Source organism: Thamnophis sirtalis, unplaced genomic scaffold, assembly GCF_051295495.1.
Source record: "Thamnophis sirtalis isolate CommonGarterSnake01/CBP01778 unplaced genomic scaffold, rThaSir2_p1.2 scaffold_8, whole genome shotgun sequence".
In the NCBI taxonomy this organism is placed as follows: Eukaryota; Metazoa; Chordata; class Lepidosauria; order Squamata; family Natricidae; genus Thamnophis; species Thamnophis sirtalis.
This window is the reverse complement of record NW_028261388.1, coordinates 67,029,608-67,056,542: the sequence shown is the minus strand read 5'-3', so window position 1 is coordinate 67,056,542 and position 26,935 is coordinate 67,029,608. Positions and strand designations below refer to the sequence as shown.

Here is a 26,935-nt window from a genome sequence, read left to right as displayed (position 1 = left end):
AACCTAACTTTGGAAATTTGGTCCTTACAAAAAAAAATGGTGTGGAAGGGGAAATTGGCCACAAAAAAAATGTGATTTTTTTGGTTGGAACCTGATTTGGTTGTGGTCAGAAGCATTCATGACAAGAGGTTCTACTGTACCAGGATTCTTGGAACACAGCATCCTTAGCAATTTATTTTACTAAATAATCTAATAGTTTTATATAAGTATAGCTACTTATTTTATTAATCCTATAAATGTCAGCTCAGAAATAATTCATATTATGTCAATTTGGATTTATTGCCTAGGAAGTATTTATAGGATTTCAATATGTGGCTTTACTATTTTTAAGAGAAATATATGACATATGCCACTGTATGCCTCCTAATAAAACATTCAAAATGTCTCACACAACTATAATTTTCTTGACTCCAGCAATTACAAAATCTTTCATAAATTCTCAATGGTTTAAATAGATCTTAAATAGTGCTACTTCCATATATTCCACACAATATAAGATCATCAAGTTAAGTGAATTTAGATAACACATTTCTATTTGGAGAGCACTTTTGGGTCTATACATTTAAGCCCCTTAAAAAAGTGAATATTTTTTTCAAACTGGCATACAGGATTGTAGTTTATATGCACATTCATGTTTTTCTCCATAATTTAGTCCAGAATAGGTATTAATCACATCTTTAAGAACATTTCTGATTAGAATGGCAGTCTTCCATTTAAATTCCTAAATCTACTGCATTTGTTAATTTGAAAGTTGAACAAGACAATGGCCATACTCCATCTTGTCATTTTTCTAAATAAGCCATTTTACTGTTTCAGTTCCCAACCAACTCTCCAATCATATATTAGTGGTTCCCTAGGTTTTTGAAAGGGAGAAAAAGGTTATGTATATTTTTATAACACAAACAGAGATAAACACATGTATTTGTAATTGGGGATTTTCAAGAATTCAGAAAAATCCTAAAACACAAATGGAAATTGGAAAAAGACTGCACAATCCAAATCCTTATAGTAGAAAACATAATTTTGGACCAAATTCTATTTCTTAAAATAGTAATTCACTAACTGACAATGTATTAGAAATGCAACAACACTAACCTTGGAAAAATGGAGCATCCCTGGTTATGAAACTGGATGACATTCTAATATAATTAGTATTCACAGATTTCAAATGTAATTAATGCTTACCTTTCTCAAATCCATTCATTCTAATATGTATCAACATAATTCATCTTCTAACATAGGTCAGGTTAAAAGAAATCCAAGCTGCAAAAAGTAGCATAAATACTATCCTATGATCAAAGCAACATGCCTCTTTATTACAGTGCACATCTTAGGCATCTTCCACTGTTATTTATTCTGATATATGTAGTATGTGTTTATCTGTCAGATGAATGTATACGCTACACATGCAATTCTTTCAAGTGTATTTTTGCATCTTGCAAGCCATCTCCTTCTACCCTATGTTCATTATTCATCCAGTCTCTTTACAATTTCATCACACATCTACAAGTAGTCAAGTATACACATTTCATTTACATGCTATTCATATACAATTAACCTAAAATCTATCCAGGTTTTGATTCATCTTTTATTGTATCTACATGATCCATATTTCTAAAAACCAGTTTCTTTCCATCCTCACTTACCCAGACCTATTTTATTTCATTAATGATTTTTCAAAGGGAAACTATATTTTTCACCTTTACTCTTGGCTTACTTCCATTTTCTCTATCTCCAGAGAGACATTTAACAGGAACATTTCTCAGCATGCCCAATTTCAGACCAATATTTTAAGGTTGCTCTAGCCATTAGCCATATCACAATACACCTTCTATCTTAGATACATGACCTGGCCACCTAAGAATGAGATGGCGACCATGCTGTTCATAGAAAAACACAGCAGTAAGCACTAAAAGTAGCCACAGTACCTGGCCAAATTTCGTTTGTGCTCCTTATCCCCCCCCCCCGGAGCTCCTACAAGCACACTGAAAACAAACGCATTTGAAGAAAAAGAAAAGGATTTGCAGCAGTTACGTGATGTCCCCAAGCCAACGCCTAGCCAGATTGGGGGAGGGGTGGAAGTATCGCGCAAGTCCTGCGGGGAGGTGGTTTGCTGCCAGCTCATTCTACATGTTTCAGGAGATGAAACTGAGCGTTTCCCGCCCCAGCATCGAATAAGGCAACAGAAAGAGATAATATCAATCAATAACATTCAACGATGCTTACACTAAATTATACCGAGTGCCATTCCCAAAAAGGAAATGTATATACATGCTATGTGTAACGATCCAACTAGTGTGAAAAATAGGTGTTGACCATTGCCTCCTCCCTAATTCCTCTGTTTTGTTTTATGCTAAACCGGGGGAGGGGGTTGTCTACCGGAGACCACTGTATTAGCCATTCTCAGCCATTACATCCATTAATCCACACAGTGCATTTTTTAACACGAAATTATGGTATAGCAAAAAGGATGGAAGAGGTGCGAGAGAACGGTCCAGATTTGTTCTTGAAAGGGCAAGAGCTGATGAGTGGCAGAAGCGGGAGGGAAGAGATTAGGATTATAATTCCAGTCTGAACCAGAAACGCGATAGATCTCTCTCTCTCTTCCTCCCTCCCTCTCCATCCATCCATCCATCCTCGAGTAACTGCTGCAGCTGGTACCGCAAACCAGACGCTTTTCTGCGAACATCCTCAAAATTTGCTAGATTATCATCTCACTCCCGCATCCCCAGCATCAACCAGACACCCAATAAACGACACCTCCTGCATTCCAACACACAACGGCGGTAAAGATGCGTTCTTAGTTCTCGTCGTAATCCTCCCAGCCTCCCATGCATTCGACCGGGTCCAGTTTGCACACAAGCTACAGCTCCTCCTTACTTAATGGTGGCCAGCAAAGAACAACTCGCCGCATTCTCCCACTTCTTTTTTCCTCTCCAGAAATCACCTTTAACAGACGGATTGTCGTCCCCCCCCCCGGAAATCGAGATCAGTTTTGCTTGGATTTTTTCTACCTCACCTACCAGGGATGTGGCGGGTTTATTTTGTTATGGATCACCAAAGCAATTTTTAAGACCTACCCTACTCACCCGCTACCAGTATAAAGCTATGCAGCTCTCCCGCAGAGGGTTCGCGTTGAAAAGAGCGGCAGGCGTCAGCTCTTCTGGGTAAATTATTCGCTGTATCAAACCTGTGCCTCTGGATGGATGTTCGTGTATGAATGTGTGCGCGCGTGTGCAAGAGAAGCGAAATATGGAGAAACGCAACCCTGGGTTTACAGGCAGTCCCCGCCTCACCCTCCTTTCTCCTTCCTCCCGGCTAACCACCTCCTCTAGCTACCGAGGAAAGGTGGCAACCCGACTTATTAAATCCTGTATCCAGTCGAAATTATTTGTGGAAATTCCAGGAGCAACCAGAAGGAAAGTGACCTGTGCAGCCACCACCGCCTGGGTTGGCCAAGCGGCTCCCAATATTTTATGCCAAATGTACCGGTCGGTCGGAGGACTCCTTCATTCGCCCTCTTTGTAATCGTTTCCATCTGCAAGAAAACTGGCATCCATGGCCAAGTCCCCTTCAATCTCCTTTAAGCCAAGCTAGTTGGTGGTGGACCAGAAGGACATAACAATTTTCCCGATAAATCCATAAACGGGGGGAAATATAGACTCACAATGTTTATCTGCATACAAGGCAAACTAGATTATCTCTTGAATCTCAACGGTTTACCCTAGAAGTAGCCCCAGTTCCTGGGCGCCATTCTTCGTCTCAATCGTTCTGCCCCTCCCTGAATTCGCGGCCATTTACTTGCCTGAAAAATTAGCAGCTCCGTTTTTGCTGGCTTCCCTCGCGTTTATCAAATAGTAACAGCGGCCAGAAATCTGTAGTGCCCACCGCGTGCCCACCTTTTGGCATTAGGAAAGTTGATTTGTTGCCAGCCGCTCCTAGTGCTATCTAAACCTTGGAGTTGTGCGCTTGTATCCACAAGCATGGAACGGTGACAGGATCAAGAAACCAGTTCCGCTCCACTCTCCGCACGTTATCGCGGACAATGCTCAACACTCCCACTAGGGGCATGCTAGGTCTCCTTCCTAAATTGCTGGTGCGCCTCAGGGGGTGGGGTGGGGTGGATGCACGAGGCCTGTAATTCCATTTCAACTCGTTCCTGGTTCCGGTGAAACAAACGCCGTCTATTACTGCACCTGCTGGGGAAGGAGTTGTGGTTACGCACCTGAAAATGACGTGCCCTTCCTTGTAGCACCAGCTTCAGCGTTTTATAGTAAGAGGAGCTCGTTTACCCCGCAAAAACATAGAAGTAACATATTTTTGTGAGATGTGGCAAGACTAGGTGAACGTGAAGGATGCCGGGCGCCATTAAACAAGGAAGAAATAACTGTAACAGGTCAAATTGCGTATCTTAACCGTATCTCATAGTGGGGGAGTATTATCGTGGGAACCCGGTTTCTGGTTATTAAACATATATACTAGGAAGCGCTACTACCCACGTTCATTTTGACAACGGATAATTGATTCTTCTATACCTTTAAGAAGCTAAATGGATTCTATTTCTTTGCCAAAGGCAGAGCACGACGACATTCAGCGTGTTTTCAGTGCCAGGCGCTCAGCTTGTTAGATTCAAGATTGCTGTGTACCTACAGGTCTGCCACGTCAGAAGGCAGGTCATGTGAGCTCTCCGTAGAGCTAGTTCAGACAGGGCAGAAGAGGGTAGGGCTTACCTGTTAATAGGCTTTTGGATTGTTTTCCAAATGAGCGGGGTGGTTCCTCTCGGTGGTGGAGGAAGAGACCATTTCTCTGAAATGTTGTAGATTGCCCTTAGTTTATGTAAAAATTTCCATCAATTTAGTAAACATACAAACCAAACAGAACAGAAACCAATTATATTTTTTCCACATCTCAAAATTATTTGCTATGAACCTGTTGCATCTCTCCTCTTTTTTCCCCATAATGATCCATTTTGTTTGCATTACCCAATGCACCATCTAGAGGCTGTTTTGTTTCCTGGTGGAATGGCTGCCTTTAGACCATTCTTACTTTGTAGGAGCAAGGCTTTCAAGGATGTTGGATTTTTCATCCAAATGTCAGTTCCCTCCCTTGTTCCTGCTCCCATTAAAAGTTCCTTTTTCTGCTCCTATATTATATTCTATATTGATATTAATACATGCATTTCACATTTTATTAAAAATATTTAAAATCCAAAGCCAAGTCAAATATTTTTTTAAATGCATCACACCATTAATTCATATATAAGGAACATATTTATAGTACCTACATGTATATCTATAAAGTTTATTTATGGATGGATGGGTGGTGCCTTCAAGTCACTGTTGACTCCTGATGGTTATCTGGACAAGTCCTGCAGTTTTCTTGGTAAAATTTCAGAAGTAGTGTTAAATGGAAAAAAAGTTTCCTCTGCGGGTTCGGATTTCCTCGCTGGGAGAGCGTCACTGGCTGGGTGAAAGAATTTAGGATCGAAGCAAGTTGAGTTGAAAGCAAGTTGTCTTTATTATTTTCAGGAAAGCAAAACCAACAATGATAACACCTATATACAGTAAGCGTACATTTTTATACCACTTTCCTCTTTGAAGTCCTTTTGTTTTCTTTGTGCTATTGTTTTATCGCTTTTGTCTGTGCCCTTGCTAATGGTTCTAATCCTGTCTTGCATTTTGTTATTCTCTGCCATAAAGTAATCCCCATGAGGCAAGGATAAGCCTTAGTGTCTTCTGGTGTATTTCCCGTTTTACATCTTCTTTGACCTTTCGCTATTTCAAAGGTAGCGTCTTCCTGCACGGCCTGGGTCTTTGTATTATTTTGTACTCTGCACCTGTTTCTAATTGTCCTGATATCCTGATAATTATTCTCAGGAGGTTCTTTTTAGAATGTATGCTGGCTTTGTTATTCCAGTGACTTCTAATTTGATTATGGGCTGTACTGGTCTTCCTAGTACAACACTGTCTCGGTGAAGTTCCCTTCTTACAGTGGTTTCTATTTGCTTCTCTTAGGATGGAGAAAGAGAGACTATTAAGTTGGGGCAGATAAAAGAGGCAGGACGCTGATTCTACAACTAACAGCTCTTTATTCAATAGATCAGCAACTTGCCTGTCTGACAGCTTGCCCTTTTATAGGGAGCTGTGAGGCAGCTCAACCAATGAGATTCAATTATTTTTCCCACTGTAATGGTAGACCTGAGTGAAGTCTTCGTAACCTTGGCTTCACTCCCTTATTAATATTCAACACCCCTTCCCTCTGGGAAAGAATATTGCCCAATTAGTGACTGATAAAGTTGAGGTAGTCACACAGGTAGGTGGGGCAACAGTGGGCTCGTTCTGACCTGCACAACTCAGTTGGAATGGCGGCGATGGCCTGGTCAGCCGGGTCTGCTGCCACTCCTGAGTCAGCCAATGGAAATGCCTGGAACTTATTTCAGGGCATGGCTGGCTCACTTGGAACTGTTTCTCCGAGAGCTCTTTGGTGGATTTCTGGCTCCTCTGGTGCATAATTCCATTGGCTACTCGGGTTTGAGTCTATTGTAGGTGGAGTTTTGGATTGTTTGCTAGTTTTTATAGGGACTCGGCTTTTCTTGATTGGAGCTATTTCTGGTTGCCTTAGAACTGAGGTTCCTAGTCAACCCTGGAGTTGATCTACATGCCTTCTCCATAGCCTACTGTCCTCTAGTTCCACCCTATATCCGCAGGGCCCTGTGATTCCTACCACCTTGGCACTCCCAGCATAATTGTGGGCATACATGTCCCCTACACTGAATGACCGGAGCTGGCTGGTCGAATCGGTGGGTGCTTCAGTATAATAGTTGGGGTGTCGCCGGTCTAATTGTGATTGTAGCTGGCAACCCATTAATAAGTTTGAAAAGGCTTCTGTTTCTTATGGCTCTAGGGGTAATGTACTGGACTAAAAGGAATTTGTTGATTCTGGCCTGCCAATCTCCCGGGCCCTTCCTTGCTAGGGCTTCTTTTGCAGATCGCATCATTCTCTCCACTTGACCATTGCTAGCCGGATGGAATGGTGCAACCAGGGCATGTTGAATTCCCTGTTCTGCCAAGAACATTTCAAATTGAGTGGCTGTGAATTGAGGGCCATTGTCTGAGACCAGAACGTCTGGTAGGCCATGAGTGGAGAAAAGTCTCTGTAATACTTTAATGACCACCTCTGCCATTGTAGAAATCATAAGTATTATCTCAAGCCATTTCGAGTAAGCGTCGACATCTACTAGGAATGTTTGGCCTTGAAATGGGCCAGCAAAATCAATGTTCATCGTCGATCAGGGTGCTTTTAGCGTTGTTCTGACCTAGGCTTCCTTAAAAAGCATGAAGAGAGTCTTGGTCCCGACAAAACCAAGTTTATTTACATGATTGTATGTTCCTTTCATTCACAGCCAGCAAGTCTTGGCAAACAGTCTTTCAGAGGAATATTTATCAACACGAACCTTATCTTACTTGGAGAGCTGCCAGATAACTAGTTTCCAAATGCAGGGCAAGGCAACCCTTGACACAAAGTCTCTTATAGTCACAAACAGAACTTTCCACTCTTGAAACAAGGAACGAACAAAGGAACAAATTGTTTCTTGCAAAAGCCCACACCCCGTTTACTCTTCTTTTGTTTCCTATGGGAGGTGCCAATCATCTCCAAGGTGTGGCTTTACTCCCAAGTTGCCCCTGCTTTCTTAGTTGTTCTTGTCTTCTGGCAGCTCTGCACATGCGTATACTGGGAACAGGCTCCAACTGTTCCTCTGCCTCACTGCTGTCTAGCTCCCACTCTGCCTCTGATGCAGAGCCCTCATCTGAGCTTTCCTCAGCCCCCAGGACTGGCCAGGTAGGAAGAACAATGAATCTTTTCTTTTTTACTCTTAGTTCTTTGAGAGTTTTCAGGCTCTTTTGAGAATGGTAAATTTTCGAGATCTTTCTAACACTGCAGTATTTCTTTTCTTCTACTCCTGGGTCTTCCTACCACATGTAACTGCATAAATTAACTGCATCTTCTTTGGTCAGCCCCAACGTCTGAATCATTTTACTGTGATAAAGCAGGATAAAATGTGAATTAAAATATAAAAGTGAGACATGGCAGAAAGAAGATATAAAGACCTGCTTTTAAGACATGTACAAAACAGGAAATGTCAAAAGCCCAAAATCACAGAGTTCAGCTAAAGTTCTTACAAAGCCACATAGCCATTACCTGTAGCCCAAGACAAAAGGGGAAGTAAGACAGTATCTACTTATAAGGCTTTTTTTTCTCAAGATAACCAATATGAAATGGGTTAAGTGTTTCCATGTTGCGCTGCTTTTGAGAATGTGTGCTTCTGAAAAGGGGCGTGGCATCACAGTGGAACTGTCAGACTTTCCTGAGATCCTGGGATTGCCATTGAATTCTGGTCATCCGGACGGTCCATTCGGACCTAAACCATTTCTATGAGATGGTGATAGGTAGGGGTATGTCCTGCCGATCCCAGAGACACCCGCAAAGTCTCTGGTGATCCGGGAAAAAGCCCCTCTTGCCGGCAACTAAGAGTCAGCCTCTCAGCTGCTGAAACTGCTGACCACCCCGAACGTAAGCGCTGGAGAGAAACATGTCGATTTGGTGAGAGTTTTATTTTATTTTATTTTTTTGTTGGAGGGAGAATACCCTAAAACTTGGAGACTTTACTTAAAGAAAGAAAGACTGATAAGAAAATAAGCAGCGGATGTAAGAAATAGTTAATTGAAGGTTTCCTCCCCCCGCCCCTTTTTAATGCCGGAAGCCTGACTGGATTTAAGAAGCGATTGGATTTTGACTTGGATTTTGACTTCACTGTGCTTTTCTTCTTACTTGCTTTGTTGGACCTTTTGGAATTATTGTTACAATTAAGTTGGAATTGACCTAGAATTCTTTCCTTTTTTATTAATCACTTTCTTTCTTTTTTGGAGAAAGTTAAAGCAGTGTATAACAGTGTAACAAGGATTGAGATTGAAACAAGTATCACTGCCACCTAGTGGTTTTGGAATAATGTCTTGTTTTTTGCAAGAATGTTTGGAGACAAGCTGTACAAGGCTATTCAGTTAGATAAGATAATGGGAGAAACACAGAAAATCACAGCTATTTCTTGGAAACTATCAGTAGCTGAGAAAATTTCTCTGAAAGAATAAACATTTTTTCCTTTTAAAGGGGGAAGCTTAGAGTGACCTTGGAAAGGCTTTCACCCTATAAAGACTTTGAACTTTTTTTTTTGCTCCTCTTTGGTGGCAGTGTTTATCTTACCTTGTTTTGGAAGATGTGGTTTCACTCTGTCTAATTCTTCTGTTTTGATTTTGACTTTTTTTTCTTTTTCCCTTTTGTTAGAGTGTTCAAAAATGATGGACTAAGGGAAATTTCAACAATGTTTTCTCCTTTTTTAAATTACCCTCTTCTTCCTTTTTTTCCTTTTCATGACTTTTTGCATTGAAGAGATTAAAGAATTTTTATTTTTTATTTTTCATTTTTCCCTTCCTGATTTTTGGTTACAAAAAATTGAAGAAAGGGATGAAGAAAGAGAGAAGAAAATGGATAGTAGATTGAATATAGTGGAAAAAGACAACAGCGGAAGACTGGGATGGGAAATGGATCGGTCAGATTTTTTTTAAGATTTCAAAACATAGAAGAAGAAAAAGATGAGGACTTGGCACAAATAATATCAGAATTACTGAAAAATGTGTTAGAGATAACCCAAGAGAAGATGACTGATGGCATAGACAAGGTGTTTTGAGTCTACATGAGATACGCAGCGAGAAATGGACTCCCGAGGGAAGTCCATGTAAGATTCACTAAGAAAATAATTAAATCACAAATTCTACAGAAAACAAGAGATAGAAAATTGGAATATAAAGGGAAGGAAATTGTAGTGTTGAAACAAATCCCAGGAAGAGTGAGAGAGACGAAAAGAATATATCAATTCCTGACTAAGATTCTACTTAAGAAAGGCGCTAACTACAGATGGCTTATACCAGAAAGTTTAATATTTACATGGCAAGGACAAAGATACAGAATAGACACAACTGATAAGGCAGAAGCATTTTTCAATGAACATTTGAGAGGAAAGGATGAGAAGGATGAGAAGACCAGAAGAGAAGATCCATTGGTAGACTTGCAAGAGGCATGTGCAGTTGAGATTGAGGAACTTGGAAGGTGTGGTAGGTGGGATTCAAACAGAGGAGGGAGCTACAGGCGGCGTTGACATCAGAGAACAACGAGAACAGAGATCAACTAGAGCTACAAATCCTAATTATAAAATATAGATATGGAAGAAAAAAATGATTTCAATTAATATAAATGGACTTAACTCTGCAATTAAAAGAAGAAAAATATTTCATAAATTAGAAAAATTAAAATTGGACATAATCTGTTTACAAGAGGTTCATATTCAAAAACAGCATGAACATTTGTTGGTGCAAACAAAATTTGGGAAATCATTTACAGCATTGGCAAGCTGTAAGAAAAGAGGAATGATCATCTATATTAAAGATATAATTCCACCAAAACAAATTTATACAGATGACGAGGGAAAAATCTTGATGGTGGAAATTATGGACAATTCGAAGAAAATACTTTTAATTGCAATATATGCCCCCAATGACAAATAAGATGAATTTTACAGAAAAGTACATAGGAAAATAATTGAATTGGACTATAATGATATTTGCATGATGGGAGATTTTAATGGAATTGTAGATCAAAATCTGGATTATAAAACAGAAAAAATTACCAAGATAAATAGAAAACCGCTACCCAAAGCCTTTTTTTAAAATGACAGATGAAATAAATCTTAGAGATGTTTAGAGAGAAAGAAATCCTACCAAAAAACAATATACTTTTTTATTCCAATAGACATTTATTATACTCCAGAATCGACATGATGTGGGCCACAACAGAACTGATTTGTAAGATACAGGAACTTGAAACTGAAACAAGTACTTGGGAAGATCATAATCCAATTATAATTAAATGGAAAGGACAAAGAAAGAGATCCAGAAGGGCATTAAATAATACGATATTAAAAGAGAAGGATTTGTACAGAAAATGAAAAAAGAATTGGCCTTTTTCTTTAAAGAAAATAGAAAGGAAGATACATTGATGCAGAGCCTTTGAGATACAATGAAGGCTTATACTAGAGGTTTGATAATAGACTATACAAGAAAGAGAAATATAAAGAAAATACAATGTCTTAAAGGCTTAGAGAATGACTACAAGGCCCTTGAAAAAGAGCTACAGAATTCACCACAAAAAAAGAATATCAAAATAAAAATGGATATAAATAAACACAAAATGGACTTACTGGAAAAAGAGGAATTAGCACAAAAAATTAGAGGAGCTAAACAGAACTATTTTGAAAATGCTAATAAACCAGGCAGATGGTTGGTGTACAAATTGAAAAAAGAAAAAGAATCAAAGAAAATGTTGCAATTTAAAAAAATCAAGGGCAAATTTGCTATGGAATGGTAGAGAAGAAGAAAATGATACAAGATTATTATGGTAAGCTGTATGAACAAGAGAATCTAGAAGAGGGAGGAGTTAAACAATACTTACAAGAAACCAATCTTCCCTAGATACCTAAAGAAATGGATGCAATATTAGAAAGTAGAATAACTATGATGGAATTAACTGAAGCATTTAAAAAACAAAATATCGGTAAGACTCCAGGTCCAGATGGGCTGTCTGCCGAATTCTATAAGACTTTTCAAGATTTGTTGTCCATTCCACTACTGGAAATATGAATGAGGCGATGTCAGAGAGTAGGATACCCAAATCATGGTCAGAGGCATATATTATGCTCCTACCGAAAGAGGAGGCTGATTTATCCCAAATTAAGAACTATAGACCCATCTCCTTTCTGAATTCAGACTATAAGTTATTTCCTTCGATAATTTGCAGAAAGACTTAAAAAATATTTAAATGGTTTTATTCACCCTGACCAAAATAGGTTTCTACCAAAAAGACAAATTAAAGATAATATGAGAATAATTTTGAATACATTGGAGTATTATGAGGCGCACCCTGAAAAACAAATGGCTTTGATCTTCTTAGATGCCCAAAAAGCATTTCACAACGTGAACTGGTGATTTATGTTCTTACAATTGGAACAGATGAATTTTGGTAAATTCACATAAGACATTCGAACTATATACACTGCTCAAAAAAATAAAGGGAACACTTACAACACAATGTAACTCCAAGCCAATCACACTTCTGTGAAATCAAACTGTCCATTTAGGTAGCAACACTGATTGAAAATCAATTTCACATGCTGTTGTACACATGGTATAGACAACAGGTGGAAAGCAAGACATCCCCAGTAAAGGAGTGGTTCTGCAGGTGGTGATCACAGACCACTTCTCAGTTCCTATGCTTTCTGGCTGATGGTTTGGTCATTTTTGAATGCTGGTGGTGCTTTCACTCTAGTGGTAGCATGAGACAGAGTCTACAACCCACACAAGTGGCTCAGGTAGTGCAGCTCATCCAGGAGAGCACATCAATGCGAGCTGTGGCAAGAAGATTTGCTGTAGTGTAGTGTCCAGAGCATGGAGGCGCTACCAGGAGACAGGCCAGTACATCGGGAGACGTGGAGGAGGCCGTAGGAAGGCAACAACCCAGCATCAGGACCGCTACCTCCGCCTTTGTGCAAGGAGGGACAGGAGGAGCACTGCCAGAGCCCTGCAAAATGACCTCCAGCGGGCCACAAATGTGCATGTGGCTGTTCAAACGGTCAGAAACAGACTCCATGAGGGTGGTATGAGGGCCTGACGTCCACAGGTGAGGGTTGTGCTTACAGCCCAACACCATGCAGGACGTTTGGCATTTGCCAGAGAACACCAAGATTGGCAAATTCACCACTGATGCCCTGTGGCACTAAAATTGATTGAGAGAATGGAAGAATATGGGAATGTACAGTTGCAAGAAAAAGTATGTGAACCCTTTGGGATTACATGGAGTTTTGCATGAATTGGTCATAAAATGAGCCGAGGTGGCGCAGTGGTTAAATGCAGCACTGCAGGCTACTTCAGCTGACTGCAGTTCTGCAGTTCGGCTGTTCAAATCTCACCGGCTCAGGGTTGACTCAGCCTTCCATCCTTCGGTGGGTAAAATGAGGACCCGGATTGTTGTTGGGGGCAATATGCTAACTCTGTAAACCGCTTAGAGAGGGCTGAAAGCCCTATGAAGTGGTATATAAGTCTAACTGCTACTGCTAAAATGTGCTCTGAACTTCATCTAAATCACAACAATAGACAAACACAGTCTGCTGAAAATAATACTACACAAACATTAGATGTTGCCATGGTTTAATTGCACATAACATGTAAACATTCACAGTGCAGGGAGGAAAAAGTATGTGAGCCCCTAGCCTAATGACGTCTCCAAGAGCTAATTGGAGCCAGGAGTGAGCCAACCTTGACTCCAATCAATGTGATGATATTGGATGTGTTGCTGACAGCTGTTCTGCCCTTTAAAAACACACACCTGTTGTGGGTTTACTGGTTTCAAGAAGCACTGTCTGATGTGAACCATGCCTCGCAGAAAAGAGCTATCAGAAGACCTACGATCAAGAATTGTTGACTTGCATGAAGCTGGAAAGGGTTACAAAAGTATCTCCAAAAGCCTTGATGTTCATGTGTCCACGGTAAGACAGACTGTCTACAAATGGAGAAAGTTTAGCACTCTTGCTACTCTCCCTAGGTGTGGTCGTCCTGTAAAAATGACTGCAAGAGCACAGTGCAGAATGCTTCATGAGGTAAAGAAGAATCCTAGAGTGTCAGCTAAAGACCTACAGAAATCTCTGGCACATGCTAACATTTTTGTTGACACATCTACAATAAGGAAAACATTAAACAAGAATGGAATATATGGGAGGACACCACGGAGGAAGCCATTGCTGTCCAAAAAAAAATATTGCAGCACGTTTGAAGTTTTCAAAAGAGCACCTGGATGTTCCACAGCACTACTGGCAAAATATACTGTGGACAGATGAAATCAGAATTGAGTTGTTTGGGAAAAACACACAATACTATGTGTGGAGAAAAAAAGGCACAGCACACCAACATCAAAACCTCATCCCCACTGTAAAACATGGCGGAGGGAGCATCATGGTTTGGGGCTGGTTTGCTGCCTCAGGGCCTGGACGGATTATTGTCATTGATGGGAAAATGAATTCCAGAGTTTATCAAGACATTTTGCAGGAAAACTTACGACCATCTGTCGGCCAACTGAAGCTCCGCAGGGGATGGGTGATGCAACAGGACAATGACCCAAAGCATACAAATAAGTCAACACAAAAATGGCTTCAACAGCACAGAATACACCCTCTGGAGTGGCCCAGTCAGAGTCCTGACCTCAACCCGATTGAAATGCTGTGGCATGACCTTAAGAGAGCGATTCACACCAGACATCCCAAGAATATTGCTACACTGAAACAGTTTTGTGAAGAGGAGTGGTCCACAATTACTCCAGATCGTTGTTGCAGGTCTGATCTGCAACTACAAGAAACGTTTGGTTGAGGTTATTGCTGCCAAAGGAGGGTCAACCAGTTATTAAGTCCAAGGGTTCACATACTTTTTCCTCCCTGCACTGTGAATGTTTACATGTTATGTGCAATTAAACCATGGCAACATCTAATGTTTGTGTAGTATTATTTTCAGCAGACTGTGTTTTTCCATTGTTGTGACTTAGATGAAGTTCAGAGCACATTTTATGACCAATTCATGCAAAACTCCACATAATCCCAAGGGGTTCACATACTTTTTCTTGCAACTGTAGCTGGTTTGAAAATAAAGACAAAATGAAAATTTTGAAAAAGAATATAACATCGAGACAAAAGGAAGAATTGGCAGAAGCATTGGAGATCCAAGTTACAAACAAGGTGTCATGGCTGCTTCCCTCAGTAACCAAGATGTTGGAGATGTGGTTCTCTCGATGCTACATATTTTCATATATGGTGGACCTGCCAAAAGGTTAAGGCATTTTGGATAAAAATATGGTGGATTATGCAAAATATCTTTAAAAGAAGGATAAAGTTTACTCCTCAGTTATTTTTACTAGGTGTAAGTACTGACTTTACAGTGGTAGAGACTAAGTTGATTCTGCACCTAATAACGGCAGCAAGACTGTTGGTGGCGCAATACTGGAAGAAGGAAGACTTGCCTACAACTCAAGAATGGACATTGAAAATTACAAATTTAGCCAAGATGGCTAAAATATCGGCATATCTTAAAGATCATTCAAATGAGAGATATAAACGAGACTGGAAAAAATGGATTGACTATATACAAAATAAATATGGGACTAAGAAATTCCAGATAGCCTATGCTTAAGATCAGGAATGATTTAAACTGTTCAAAGTTAGCGTAGCAAGAAGAAGCTAAAATCAATGTAGAGATGTTATTAATCCTTTTTTTAATTTCTTTTTTCTCAATATATTTTAGACTGTGTTTGTTAAAAATCTATACCATGTATGGGCTCTGGGAAGTCAGGGGGGGGAGGTGGGGTGTTGGGGGGAGGGTGGGGGGAGGGAGGGATATATACTAGGTTAGATGCAATGTGTTAGATTTCAATGTAATGCGACTTCACATGTATACTGTTTTTCTTTAATTTCTCTGTAAAAATACGATAAGATAAGTACATTGACATATAGTGGAAATACACCAAGGGGAGGAGGAGTGGGATAGAAGAAGAAAGATGGGTAGAGAGGGCGGGAGAGAGGATGGGTGGGAGGGTGAGAAGGAAGGGAGGGAGTGGATCGGGAGAGAGGAGTGGTAGAGGGAGAGGGGAAGTAGGGTAGAGGGGGATGATGGAGGGAAGATAGAAAGTTGGAGGGGGGTGGAAGAAAGAGGTGTACGGAGAGTGAAAGAGGTATATTGGGTTTCTATTTTTTGGAGTATTGTTGACAAGAGGAATCGCTGCGATTATTGTTTAATGTTGTATGGCTCTGGCTATGCACAGTATATATGTGACTGTATGAAAATGAAAAAATGGAAAATAAAAACCTTTTTCAACAGTAACCAAGAAAGAAACCACTCAACTCCATTTTGCAGAATTAAGAGTACTTTTACTGGTCATGAGTAGATAGTAGCTAGGCAAAGCAAGATCTGAGTCAAAAGCGCGCATAATTATAGATATTGATATGTGACCCAACCCCCTCCCCTTGGTAACCCCATCCCATAGTCCAATCCGTACACCCCACAGGTGTCATGTGGGAGATATCTTCAAAAATCATCATCAGGTTGGTATGCAGGACAGTTGGCCTTGGTGGCAACTCCTCTATCTGCAGCATGTGCAGTAGATGGTGAGAACAACTCCCTTTTTACAGTCAGTCCTGCACTGAACAATTCCTCCATCCAAATACCATGCTCCCCTCCCTGTTTCAATGGCAGCTGAAAGCAAGCAGCAAAACAGAGGCTGACATCCAGCCCTCCGTCAGGAAAGGAAATCATCCCTGCAGAAAAAGAACAGACAGACAAGCAACACAAAACAGGAACAAAAAAAAGGTGGAAATGTCAAAGTCAATTCAGGTCATGGCTTGTCAGGGTAGAATTTACGTAAAAGTCGAGGAGCCTTAACGTGGGACCTATCGACCCATTCAGCTTGGGAGAGGGGGGAAATGTTTCCAGGATACTAGATACTGAATTCGATTCCTATGTTTTCTAGAGTTCAAAATCTCTTTAATTTCAAAATGTTGCTCTCCCTCAATGAGAAGAGCGGCCGGTGGTGCAGGTAGAGGAACTCACAAAGAGGAAGTGTGTTCCGGCTTCAAAAGGTTGACATGAAACATTGGCTAAACACAGTGAAGGTACTTCGGCAGTTCCAGTCGCACCGACACAGGGTTAATAATCTTTACAATATGAAATGGACCGACGTATTTAGGACCCAGTTTCTTAGACTTCTGGGTAGTTTGGAGAAATTTGGTAGACAAAACACCCGATCTCCAACCTTGTATTCTTTTTGTTTCGTTCTCTTCTTGTCAGCCTGTTTCTTATGTGCTCGATGAGCAGAATCCAGTGCCCGGTATGCCAAAGGCCAGATTCTGCAGAGTTGGTCACTCCACTCGGAGAGGGACAGGACTTGTGGTTTTTCTCGTGGTACCTCCGGAATAAGTACAAAATCATGGCCAAACACTACTTTAAACGGGGTAAAACCCGTGCTGCTGTGCACCGAGTTGTTGTAGGCCACTTCAGCATGAGGTAACAACCCAATTATCTTGCTGATAATTAATGAAACATCGGAGGTACTGTTCCAAAACAGAATTAGTCCTCTCACAAGCTCCATTAGTTTAAGGTTGGTGGGCGGAGCTTAGCCCTTGGGCAGAGCCAATCAACTTCAAAAACTCCTTCCAAAATAAGGAGGTGAATTGGACCCCCCTATCTGAGATAATGTGGTCCAGTACGCCATGAGACGATATACATGCGTAATGAATAATTTTGCCAAAGATTTAGCCGACAGGATTTTGGAACAAGGAACAAAATGAACCTGTTTGGAAAACAAGTCCATAACGAACCAAATCACAGTATTTCCTTGACTCTCTGGTAATTCAACAATGAAGTCCATAGATATTTCCTTCCACGGAGCCTCAGGACAGGCCACACCTTGGAGCAGGACCTGGGGTTTCCCTGGTGGGCGTTTTGCAGCAGCACATGTGGGGCAACTGGCCACATAAGACTCAATGTGCTTCTTCAATGAAAGCCTCCCAAATTGCCTTTTAATGAGATGCAGAGTTTTCACAAATCCAAAATGGCCTGCCATGTGTGAATCATGGGCCCGTTGTAGAACCAAAGTTCTAATGGTAGCAGGAACAGACTCTGGCTCCTATCCAAGGTAGACCATCTTTTATGGTACACTCATTTGAATGTTGTTTAAACCATTCATCGGACTCAAGGCCCTCCTTGAGTTTGAAGATGAGGTCCTTTGTGACCTCAAAATTAGAGTTACTCTGGCTTCTGGTGACCACCAGAGCAGCAAGACTCTTTGCTGGGATGACTGGGTGAACCACGCTAAGCTTTGAGCTGTTGTATTGTTGGAGTCTGGATAGAGCATCTGCCATAAAGTTCTTCCCCCCTGGGATATACTTTAAAGTGAAGTTGAACCTGTTGAAATGTGCCCATTTCATCTGTTTAGGAAATAACTTCCGAGGGGTCTTTAATGCCTCCAAATTCTTGTGATCAGTCCATACCTCAAAAGGGTGTTTAGCCCCCTCCAGAAAATGTCGCCAGGTCATCAAAGCCCACCTGACCGCAAAAGCTTCCTTTTCCCATATAGCCCATCGTCTCTCTGTTTCAGTCAATTTCCGAGAGGTGTAAGCGCAAGGTTGCAGCTTCCCATCAGCATTCTTTTGTAGTAGTACTGCCCCAACTGCTACATCACTAGCATCAGCCTGGACAACAAATGGCGAATCCATGTCTGGGTGTTTCAAGACTGGTTCAGATGTAAAGAGCCACTTTAGTTTCTCAAATGCAGTTTGACACTCCATAGTCCAATTTAATGGTTTCCCTGGTCTAGCCTTGGCCTCCCCTCTTGATTTTAGGAGGTTCATAATGGGGAGGGCAATGTTGGCGGAGGGAATAAATTGATGATAAAAATTAGCAAATCCCAAAAAACTTCGCAATTGTTTGCAGGTGCAGGGGGTGCCCATTCATTGACAGCTTGGACTTTTGCTGGGTCCATCTTGATGCCATCATGGGAGATGCGATACCCAAGGTAGCCAATTTTCTCTTGATGAAATTTGCACAGTTTGGCATACAGTTCTGCTTCATGGAGTTTTTTGAAGACTGAGCGCACCAATTTCCCGTGTTCTTCACGTGTTTCTGTGTAAATAAGGATGTCATCAAGATAGACCATCATGCCTTTGTACAGGTGTTCATGCAAAACCGTATTAATTAGTTGCATGAAAACAGCTGGTGCCCCCTGCAGGCCAAATGGGAGTACTCGGACTTGAAAACAACCAAGAGGGCAGTTGAAAGCAGTTTTCCATTCATCCCCCTCTTTAATTCTGACTCTGTAATAGGCCTCTCATAGGTCTAATTTCGTGAAAATCTTCCCTTTACCCAATTGGGCCAACATATCCTTCATTAAAGGTAGTGGGTAGAGGTTCTGAACACAGACCGCATTCAGGTTCTTGTAATTAACACAGAGATGAAAGGAGCCATCTTTCTTTTCTCTGAACAGAACTAGAGCAGCTACTCGGGGTCTAGCAGGTTCAATGAATCCTCTTTGCAAATTCTTGTCAATAAACTTCCTTAACTCATCCACGGGAGAACGCCGAAGCTGACTGAGGCCACCTGAGAGCCATCTGACTGCCGAGGCTGCGGAGCCTGGAAGAGCCTGCTGAGGGGGCCTGATCCTACTGGGACCGCCTGCTGTTGCGGGGTTAGGGCTAGGGGCAGGGCTAGGGCTAGGGTTAGGACTAGTTTAGGGTTAGGGCTAGGCTAGGGTTAGGGTTAGGATTAGGGTCAGGGTTAGATCTGATTAGGGTTAGGGTTAGGGCTAGGGCTAGGGTTGGGGCTGGTTAGGGTTAGGGTGAGAGGTGGGGGTGGGTTACTAGCCTGCTGGCCTGCTGGCTCATTGTCGCTGCTTGAGAGCATCGCGGCTCAGCTGTGAGAGGTGTTCCCCCCTCCTCCCCCCTCCTCCATCATGGTTGCAGTCTTTTTGTCCAGCGTGGAGGCAGTCCTTTGGCTTCTCCTGTCTGCGGGGGAGGCCGTGCTCCGACCATTGTCATCCCGGCTAGTTGTCGACCATGACCGGCTTTGTGACTCTCGCTCTTATATCTGCTGCCTACGGCTTACTAGCCTTCCAGTCATCCCTCCCCCTGCCTTTGTCCTCCAGATCATCATCGGAGAGTGAGCCAAGACTTTGGATCCTATCTCCGGCCCCTTTGGGACCCCCGTTTGTGCCTCTGCCTATTATTCTGTGTTTCCATCCCGGCAGAAAGAGGGAGCAGGGGACAAAGAGGACGTGGTCTGGGAGTGTGCTTTTTTCCCCCTCCAGCTGTTGCTAACATACTGTTTACCTTAGACTCTTGGACCTTGCGCCCCCTGTGGGAGAGGATCGGGACATTAACTTTCCTTTCCATACCAGGACGATTCTGAACGTCCTGGTATGGAACCGAGGTGGCGCAGTGGTTAAATGCAGCACTGCAGGCTACTTCAGCTGACTGCAGTTCGGCTGTTCAAATCTCACCGGCTCAGGGTAGACTCAGCCTTCCATCCTTCCGAGGTGGGTAAAATGAGGACCCGGATTGTTGTTGGGGGCAATATGCTGACTCTGTAAACCGCTTAGAGAGGGCTGAAAGCCCTATGAAGCGGTATATAAGTCTAACTGCTATTGCTATTGAACGATTTCCATTTTGCACTATTGTGCAACTTTTAAATGGTGTGAGTGTATGTGGCATGAATATGGTTAATTGATTGTACCCACTTTTATTACCATTTTGCTCTATTGTGTTTTTAAATTGTGCTGTGGGGATTGCTTGATAGTATGGCTGTGTATGTCTGAGAAGGTTGGGACCTGGTCTGATGCCTCCAGCACTGAGTGCTTCTGCAGAAGTGTTAAGGGGGCCCAGGCTCAATCCCAGCCTTAGAATGTCTGAATTAAATGGCTGCTGAAGGATGCGGTAGCTATGGGGGGTGGTGTGGGGACTACGGACACGTTAGTGGGCCGGAACATTACAGTCATGACAGGAAGGGGCAGGTATGGCGGGAACTTCAGGGTGAGCCATTACCGGGGAAGGAGGGTCCGCTACATCACAGCGATCCCGCCTTCCGGCCCTATTAGTTTCACTCCAAGGCCAGATGGGGAGAGTAGTCAGGGCCCTGGTCTCAGGCTGCTGTTGCTAAATGCCAGGTCTGTGGTTCACAAGGCTCCCCTCGTCCAGGACCTAATATTAGACGAGAGGGCAGACCTGGCATGTATTACTGAAACCTGGCTGGGCCCGGAGGGAGGACTTCCCATCACTGAAATGTGCCCAGAAGGTTTTCAGGTGCTGCATCAGCCGCGACCTCAGGGAAGGGGTGGGGGAGTGGCTATCATTATCCGAGGGTCTTTAGTTCCTTGTAGGATCCCTGCTCCAGAGCTTGTCGGGTGTGAGTCCTTGCTGGTGAAGTTGGACTTTGCGGGTCAAGTGGGCTTGTTGCTAACGTACCTGCCTCTCAACAGCGTTGCAACAGCCCTCCCCTCGCTCCTCGAGTCAGTAGCTGAGCTGGCAGTTGAGTTCCCCAGGCTTATGGTATGGGGGATTTCAATCTGCCTTCACTCGGTGGTCACTCTGATGGGGCTCAGGAGTTCATGGCTTCCATGATAGCCATGGACTTGACCCAAGTAATTCAGGGCCCAACTCACTCAGCGGGTCACACGCTTGACCTCGTATTTCTCTCGGAGCAGTGGAGACGTGATCTTGATTTGAGGGGTATTGAGATCTTGCCCCTGTCATGGTCAGATCATTTCCTACTGAGGCTTGACCTTCAGAGGCTAATCCCCCACTGTAGGGAGGAGGAACCGATTAGGTGGTTCCACCCCAGGCGCCTGATGGACCCTATCGGTTTTCAGATGGCGCTTGGTGTAATACCTGACGCTCTCGTCCACAGTCCGGTGGAGACCTTGGTTGCTGCTTGGAACTCAGCGGCGGCAGGGGCTCTAAACCGGATTGCGCCTTTTCGGCCTCTCCAAGGTAGCGGATCCAGGAGAGCGCCTTGGTTCACCGAGGAACTCCGGGAGATGAAGCGCCAAAAGAGACACCTAGAGCACCACTGTATGGCCACTAAGTCTGAGTCAGACCGAGCACTAATGAGAGCCTTTATCAGAGTCTATCTCGTGGCAATACGGGCGTTGAAATGTGCTCATTTCGCCGCTCTTATTGCGTCCTCCGATGAATCGCACCCAGCCGCCTTGTTTAGAATAACCCGCTCCCTCTTGAAAGGGAGGGATGCGGATGACCCTTTACAAGGTAGAGCTGAGGAGTTTGTTCAGTTTCTAGCGGATAAAGTCGCTCGGATTCGGACAGACTTTGACTTCAATTGCTGAGAGCCAGCCGAGGTACTGGGGGAAGGTCTTCAGCGAAATTTATGGACTGAGTTTCAACTTGTCACACCTGAGGACGTGGACAAGGCCATGGGAGCTGTGAGTGCCTCCACTTGTATACTGGACCCGTGCCCCTCCTGGCTGGTCGCAAACAGCAGGGAGGTGACATGTGGCTGGATCCAGGCGATAGTTAGGACCTCTCTCCGGGAGGGATCCTTCCTGCCCCTCCTAAAGGCGGCGGTGGTGAGACCCCTCCTGAAGAAGTCATCTCTGGATCCAGCCATCTTGAGTAACTACCGTCCAGTTTCCAACCTCCCCTTTGTTGGGAAGGTTGTTGAGAAAGTGGTGGCATTTCAGCTCCGGCGGTCCTTTGATGAAACCGTTTATCTGGACTCCTTTCAGTCTGGATTCAGGCCTGGCTACAGCACGGAAACTGCTTTGGTCGCGCTGATCGATGATCTCTGGAGAGCCAGGAATGGGGGTCACTCCTCCATCCTAGTGCTCCTTGACCTCTCAGCAGCCTTCGATACCATCGACCATGGTATCCTTCTGCGGCGGTTGCGGGAGGTGGGAGTGGGAGGCACCGTTCTTCGGTGGTTCTCCTCCTACCTCTCGGACAGGTCGCAGTCGGTGTTGGTCGGAGGGCAGAGATCGACCCCTAGACCCCTTAACTATGGGGTGCCGCAGGATTCGGTCCTGTCCCCCCTCCTATTTAATATCTACATGAAGCCGCTGGGTGAGATCATTCATCGGCACGGGATAAAATACCACCAATACGCAGACAACACACAGTTGTATCTGTCCGCCCTGTGCCAACTCAGTGAAGTGGTTGAAGTGATATGTCAGTGCCTAGAGGCTGTTAGGATCTGGATGGGGACGAACAAGCTTGCACTCAATCCCGACAAGACCGAGTGGCTATTGCTGTTCCCTCCCAAAAATTGGCCTTGTACTCCATCTCTAAGGCTGGAGGGTGAAATTATATGCCCCTCAGACAGGGTTCGCAATTTGGGAGTCCTCCTGGACCCACAGCTGACTTTAGAACATCATTTGTCGGCTGTGACCAGGGGGGCATTTGCCCAGGTTCGCCTGGTGCAATAATTGCGACCCTACCTGAACCGGGAGGCCCTTAGAACAGTCACTCATGCCCTTGTGACCTCAAGACTGGACTACTGTAATGCACTCTACATGGGGCAGCCCTTGAAGAGCATTCGGAGACTTCAGCTTGTCCAGAATGCAGCCACGCGAGCGATTATGGGTGCACCCCGGTACACCCATGTCACACCAATCTTTCGCGAGCTGCACTGGCTACCTGTTGGTCTCCGGACAGGCTTCAAGGTGCTAGTCGTTACTTTTTTTTTTTTTTTTTTTGGATAAAAATCGGATTTTTAATTTTTTCTTTTAGTTAGATTTTTTTTTATAATAAATGTTTTTTTAATTTTAATTGAAACAAGTACAGCATCTTTCTTTACATCTGTAGAAAATGTATCAATCGATTACAGATCCTCCACGGTCAACAAACATAACTCATATTAACTTAAGCATTATTATATATCCATTTTCATTTGACTGTAATTATTATTTAAAAATATTAATACAAGTAATAATCTTGAACAATACCTGCCCACACCAGTGGGAAAAGAAAAAATCAAAAAGAAAAGGCAAAAAAAAAAAAAATAGAACAAAAAAAAAGACAAAAACGACAAAGGACAAGGCAGGAAGAAAGAACAAAACACAGGTATCTATTATAAAAAAGAAGAAGTATATCAACTGGTTACAACATGCTTTGGTGCTTCTCTTCCATTAACTCATATTAATTCAAATATCTTAACTCAAATGTTTACCATATTAGCATCATTATACCTCCAGTTTTAATTACCTATAATTATTTAAACATCCTTCATCCTTAGCTATGCCAAAGAATTAATCCATAACACATGCTGACATTTCATTTACTTACTTATAAAGTCCTCTATTTACATCAAATCCTCATATCCTATTTTAGCTGAACATCCATAATATTTAGTTATATCATATATCATAACATTTTCCCAGTATTGATTAACATTTGATTGTATGTATTTTATTTAGTTTTTATAATAGTGATAATTATTGTAATTAATACTCTTTATGTATAATCCAAAAGTGTTTTCTCATATCCAATTGTTATTTATCATGTCGACTCCACATTATATACATTACTATCAATATCAATTATTATTCAGCTATATCTGTTACAAAGAGAGCAATTAGGTTAGCTAGATTTCAATTGTATTCTTCAATCTATCAGCCAATTCCACATTATATACATTACCATCAATATCAATTATTATTCAGCTATATCTATTACAAATTAAAGTAATCTGATTTAGCTAATTTTAAGTTATATTCTTCCATCTGTCAGCCTGTGTCCCTCCAACAGCAAAATTTTCTCAATCCAATTGCCATTCGTTGAATAAGTTTACCAAATGTTTTTATAAGCAAGTCCAGACGAAAATATCTTCGCACCTTTTGGCTCTGAATGTCAGTGATGAAATAATAATGTTGTCCCGGGCTTGTAAAACTTTTCAAATTGACTTTAATTCTCCAGGGTGGAGTTTCCATTTCTCCTACACTCTGTCTCTTTAAATGAATCTTCTTTATAGCTCCCCCCCTCCTTTCTTCCTCTGAGATAGACCAGACGCCATTTCTCACATTTTCCATTTGTATTTCAGGAACATTCAAACATTCAGCGATCTCAGTTTTTCCTTCATATTTTAAAATCAGATGATCCAATTTTCTTTCCAATCTCTGAAAAGAGTCAAAAAGCTCTCGACATGCGGAAAAAAGAATCTGGAAAGAGACCTTAGAAGTATTTTCAGACGCCATGATGTGTCGCAGTTAAAAATAGCAAGTAAAGACACGCTGGAAACTGCAATCTTATCTGATCGTAAACACAGCCAAGTAATAAAAATGTCAGATCGTGAAGGGCTAGTTAGTAGAAAGTTGACTTTACGATCCACTTAAAAAGAGTCAGTGAGGAGGGCTGCCGAAGCGTTCCTTGAAGCGTTTAAGAAATAAAGTAGCCACCAGCCATAAATCCATTAAAAAAAAAGACCAATTCACCGCTAGATTCTTCTATTTTTTGGTTTCAATTAGCTTAAGCTTTTAGTGCGGACAGTCTCTCTTGGATAATAAAATCAGCTTACCAGATGACATCACTTCTGCCATTCTTAGGGGCAACCTGCAGTTTCAGTTAGCACGCAGCTAATCCAGAAAGGAATTGGCACAAGGAGTTAATACCCCTCCCCCAGAGACTTTGCGAATGTCTCTGAGGTCCTGGGTCTCTCCTCACCTTCACTGTCGTCTCCGGGACAGCTAGGGTCCAAAAACCCGTCCAAAAATCCTTCGGTATAGAGGAATTTCAGAAATAGCCTGAAACTCCGTCTTCTCACTGCTAAGCCCCGCCTTCTCTCCCTAGTGCTAGTCGTTACTTTTAAAGCCCTACATGGTATTGGACCCGGGTACTTGAGAGACCGCCTCCTGCCAATCACCTCCCTTCGACCAATTAGATCCCACAGATTAGGCCTCCTCCGAATACCATCTGCTAGCCAATGTCGACTGTTGACCCCTCGGGGGAGGGCCTTCTCTGTGGCTGCTCCGGCCCTCTGGAACGATCTCCCCGTGGAGATCCAAACCCTCACCACCCTTCCGGCTTTCCGCAAAGCCACTAAGTCCTGGCTGTTCCGGCAGGCCTGGGGCTGATGAGTTCCCGGCCCCACTTAAACTGTTGTGACTGTTGCTTTGTTTTAACTTGCTTGTTTTTTGTTTCTGTTTGTATTCCCCTTCCCTTTTGTTTGTTAGCCGCCCTGAGTCTCTCGGGAATAGGGCGGCATACAAATTGAATAAACATTCAAAACAAACATTCCAAACATTTCACAGGGGGTCATCGAATAAATCTGAGGTTTTGGAAGTTTTACCCTGGGGAGAATATCAATGCTGCAATCAGTGGCACAGTGTGGGGGTAATTTATCAGATGATTTTTCACTGAAAACATCTCTTAGGTCCCAATACTCTCTTGGGATTTTCTCCTCCCCCTCAATTTTTTCTTGTTCCCTGCCTGCTAGGTTAGGGTCAGCATTATTCCATTTGGGAGCCCCCCTCTCCCTCAGGGGGTGTAGCAGATCGGATGTGTAACCATCCCTTTTTCCAATTGATGTGTGGGTTCCATTTACGTAGCCAGGGCAAGCCTAATATAAGAGGCCGGTCCATTCCTGGAGCCACAATAAAGCTTGTTGTCTCTTGGTGAGTTCCCATCCACATGTCTATTAGCTCAGTTACAAAATGGGCAGGGCTCCCTCCAGGGCTCCGTCTAACTGGCAAAAAGCAATCAGGACTTTTAAAGTTTTCAGTTTCGGGCCCAATTTTTCCACTACTTCGGGGCTAACAACGCAATGTGTGCAACCCGAATCTAAAAGGGCCAGCATTTTTTCCTGTGCTCCAGTAGAGGGCGTTTTAAGTTCAACTGGGATAGTCATGGGCCCCGATCGGGAACTTACCAGACGTTCGTCGTCAGATTTGGTTTCACTTTCCGCCGACGAGGAGGGTGATTCCTCTTCCCCTTGGGCAGGGCGGAACTGTGGATTAGGTTTCACCCCCTTCATGGCAGTCTCCCTCCTCTTGCCAGGAGGCTTCTCTGGCTTTCTCTCCACCCTGGTAGAAGGCTTTGGGGTCATCTTGGTGTGACAGTTTGTTGCTCGGTGCCCCTGCTTCCCGCAACAGAAACAGATGAACAACTTGGATTTGCTTGCAGACCCACTTTCCCTCCTTTATGGGCTCCTGGGGGGAGGGGTTGGGAGACATAGCCTTTTCGCTTCCACTATCCTCCCGGTAATTATGTCTGGCTAAGTCAATCTCCATATCCGCAGCCAGT

At 42.9% G+C, this 26,935-nt stretch overlaps 1 protein-coding gene across 2 annotated transcripts in view; it reads right to left on the bottom strand.

The window, feature by feature from the left end:
* The window catches only part of PCDH1 (protocadherin 1), a 179,832-nt gene extending 175,116 nt beyond the window's left edge, over positions 1–4,716 (bottom strand). The window contains exon 1 of one of the 2 annotated variants that reach the window (XM_087721830.1): positions 4,536–4,716. The gene's annotated coding sequence lies outside the window, so the exon portion shown is untranslated. Of the gene's footprint in view, positions 1–3,805; positions 4,029–4,535 lie in introns of those variants that run through there. The other variant, XM_087721829.1, reaches the window with a different exon arrangement.
* Positions 4,717–26,935: the final 22,219 nt, after the last annotated feature.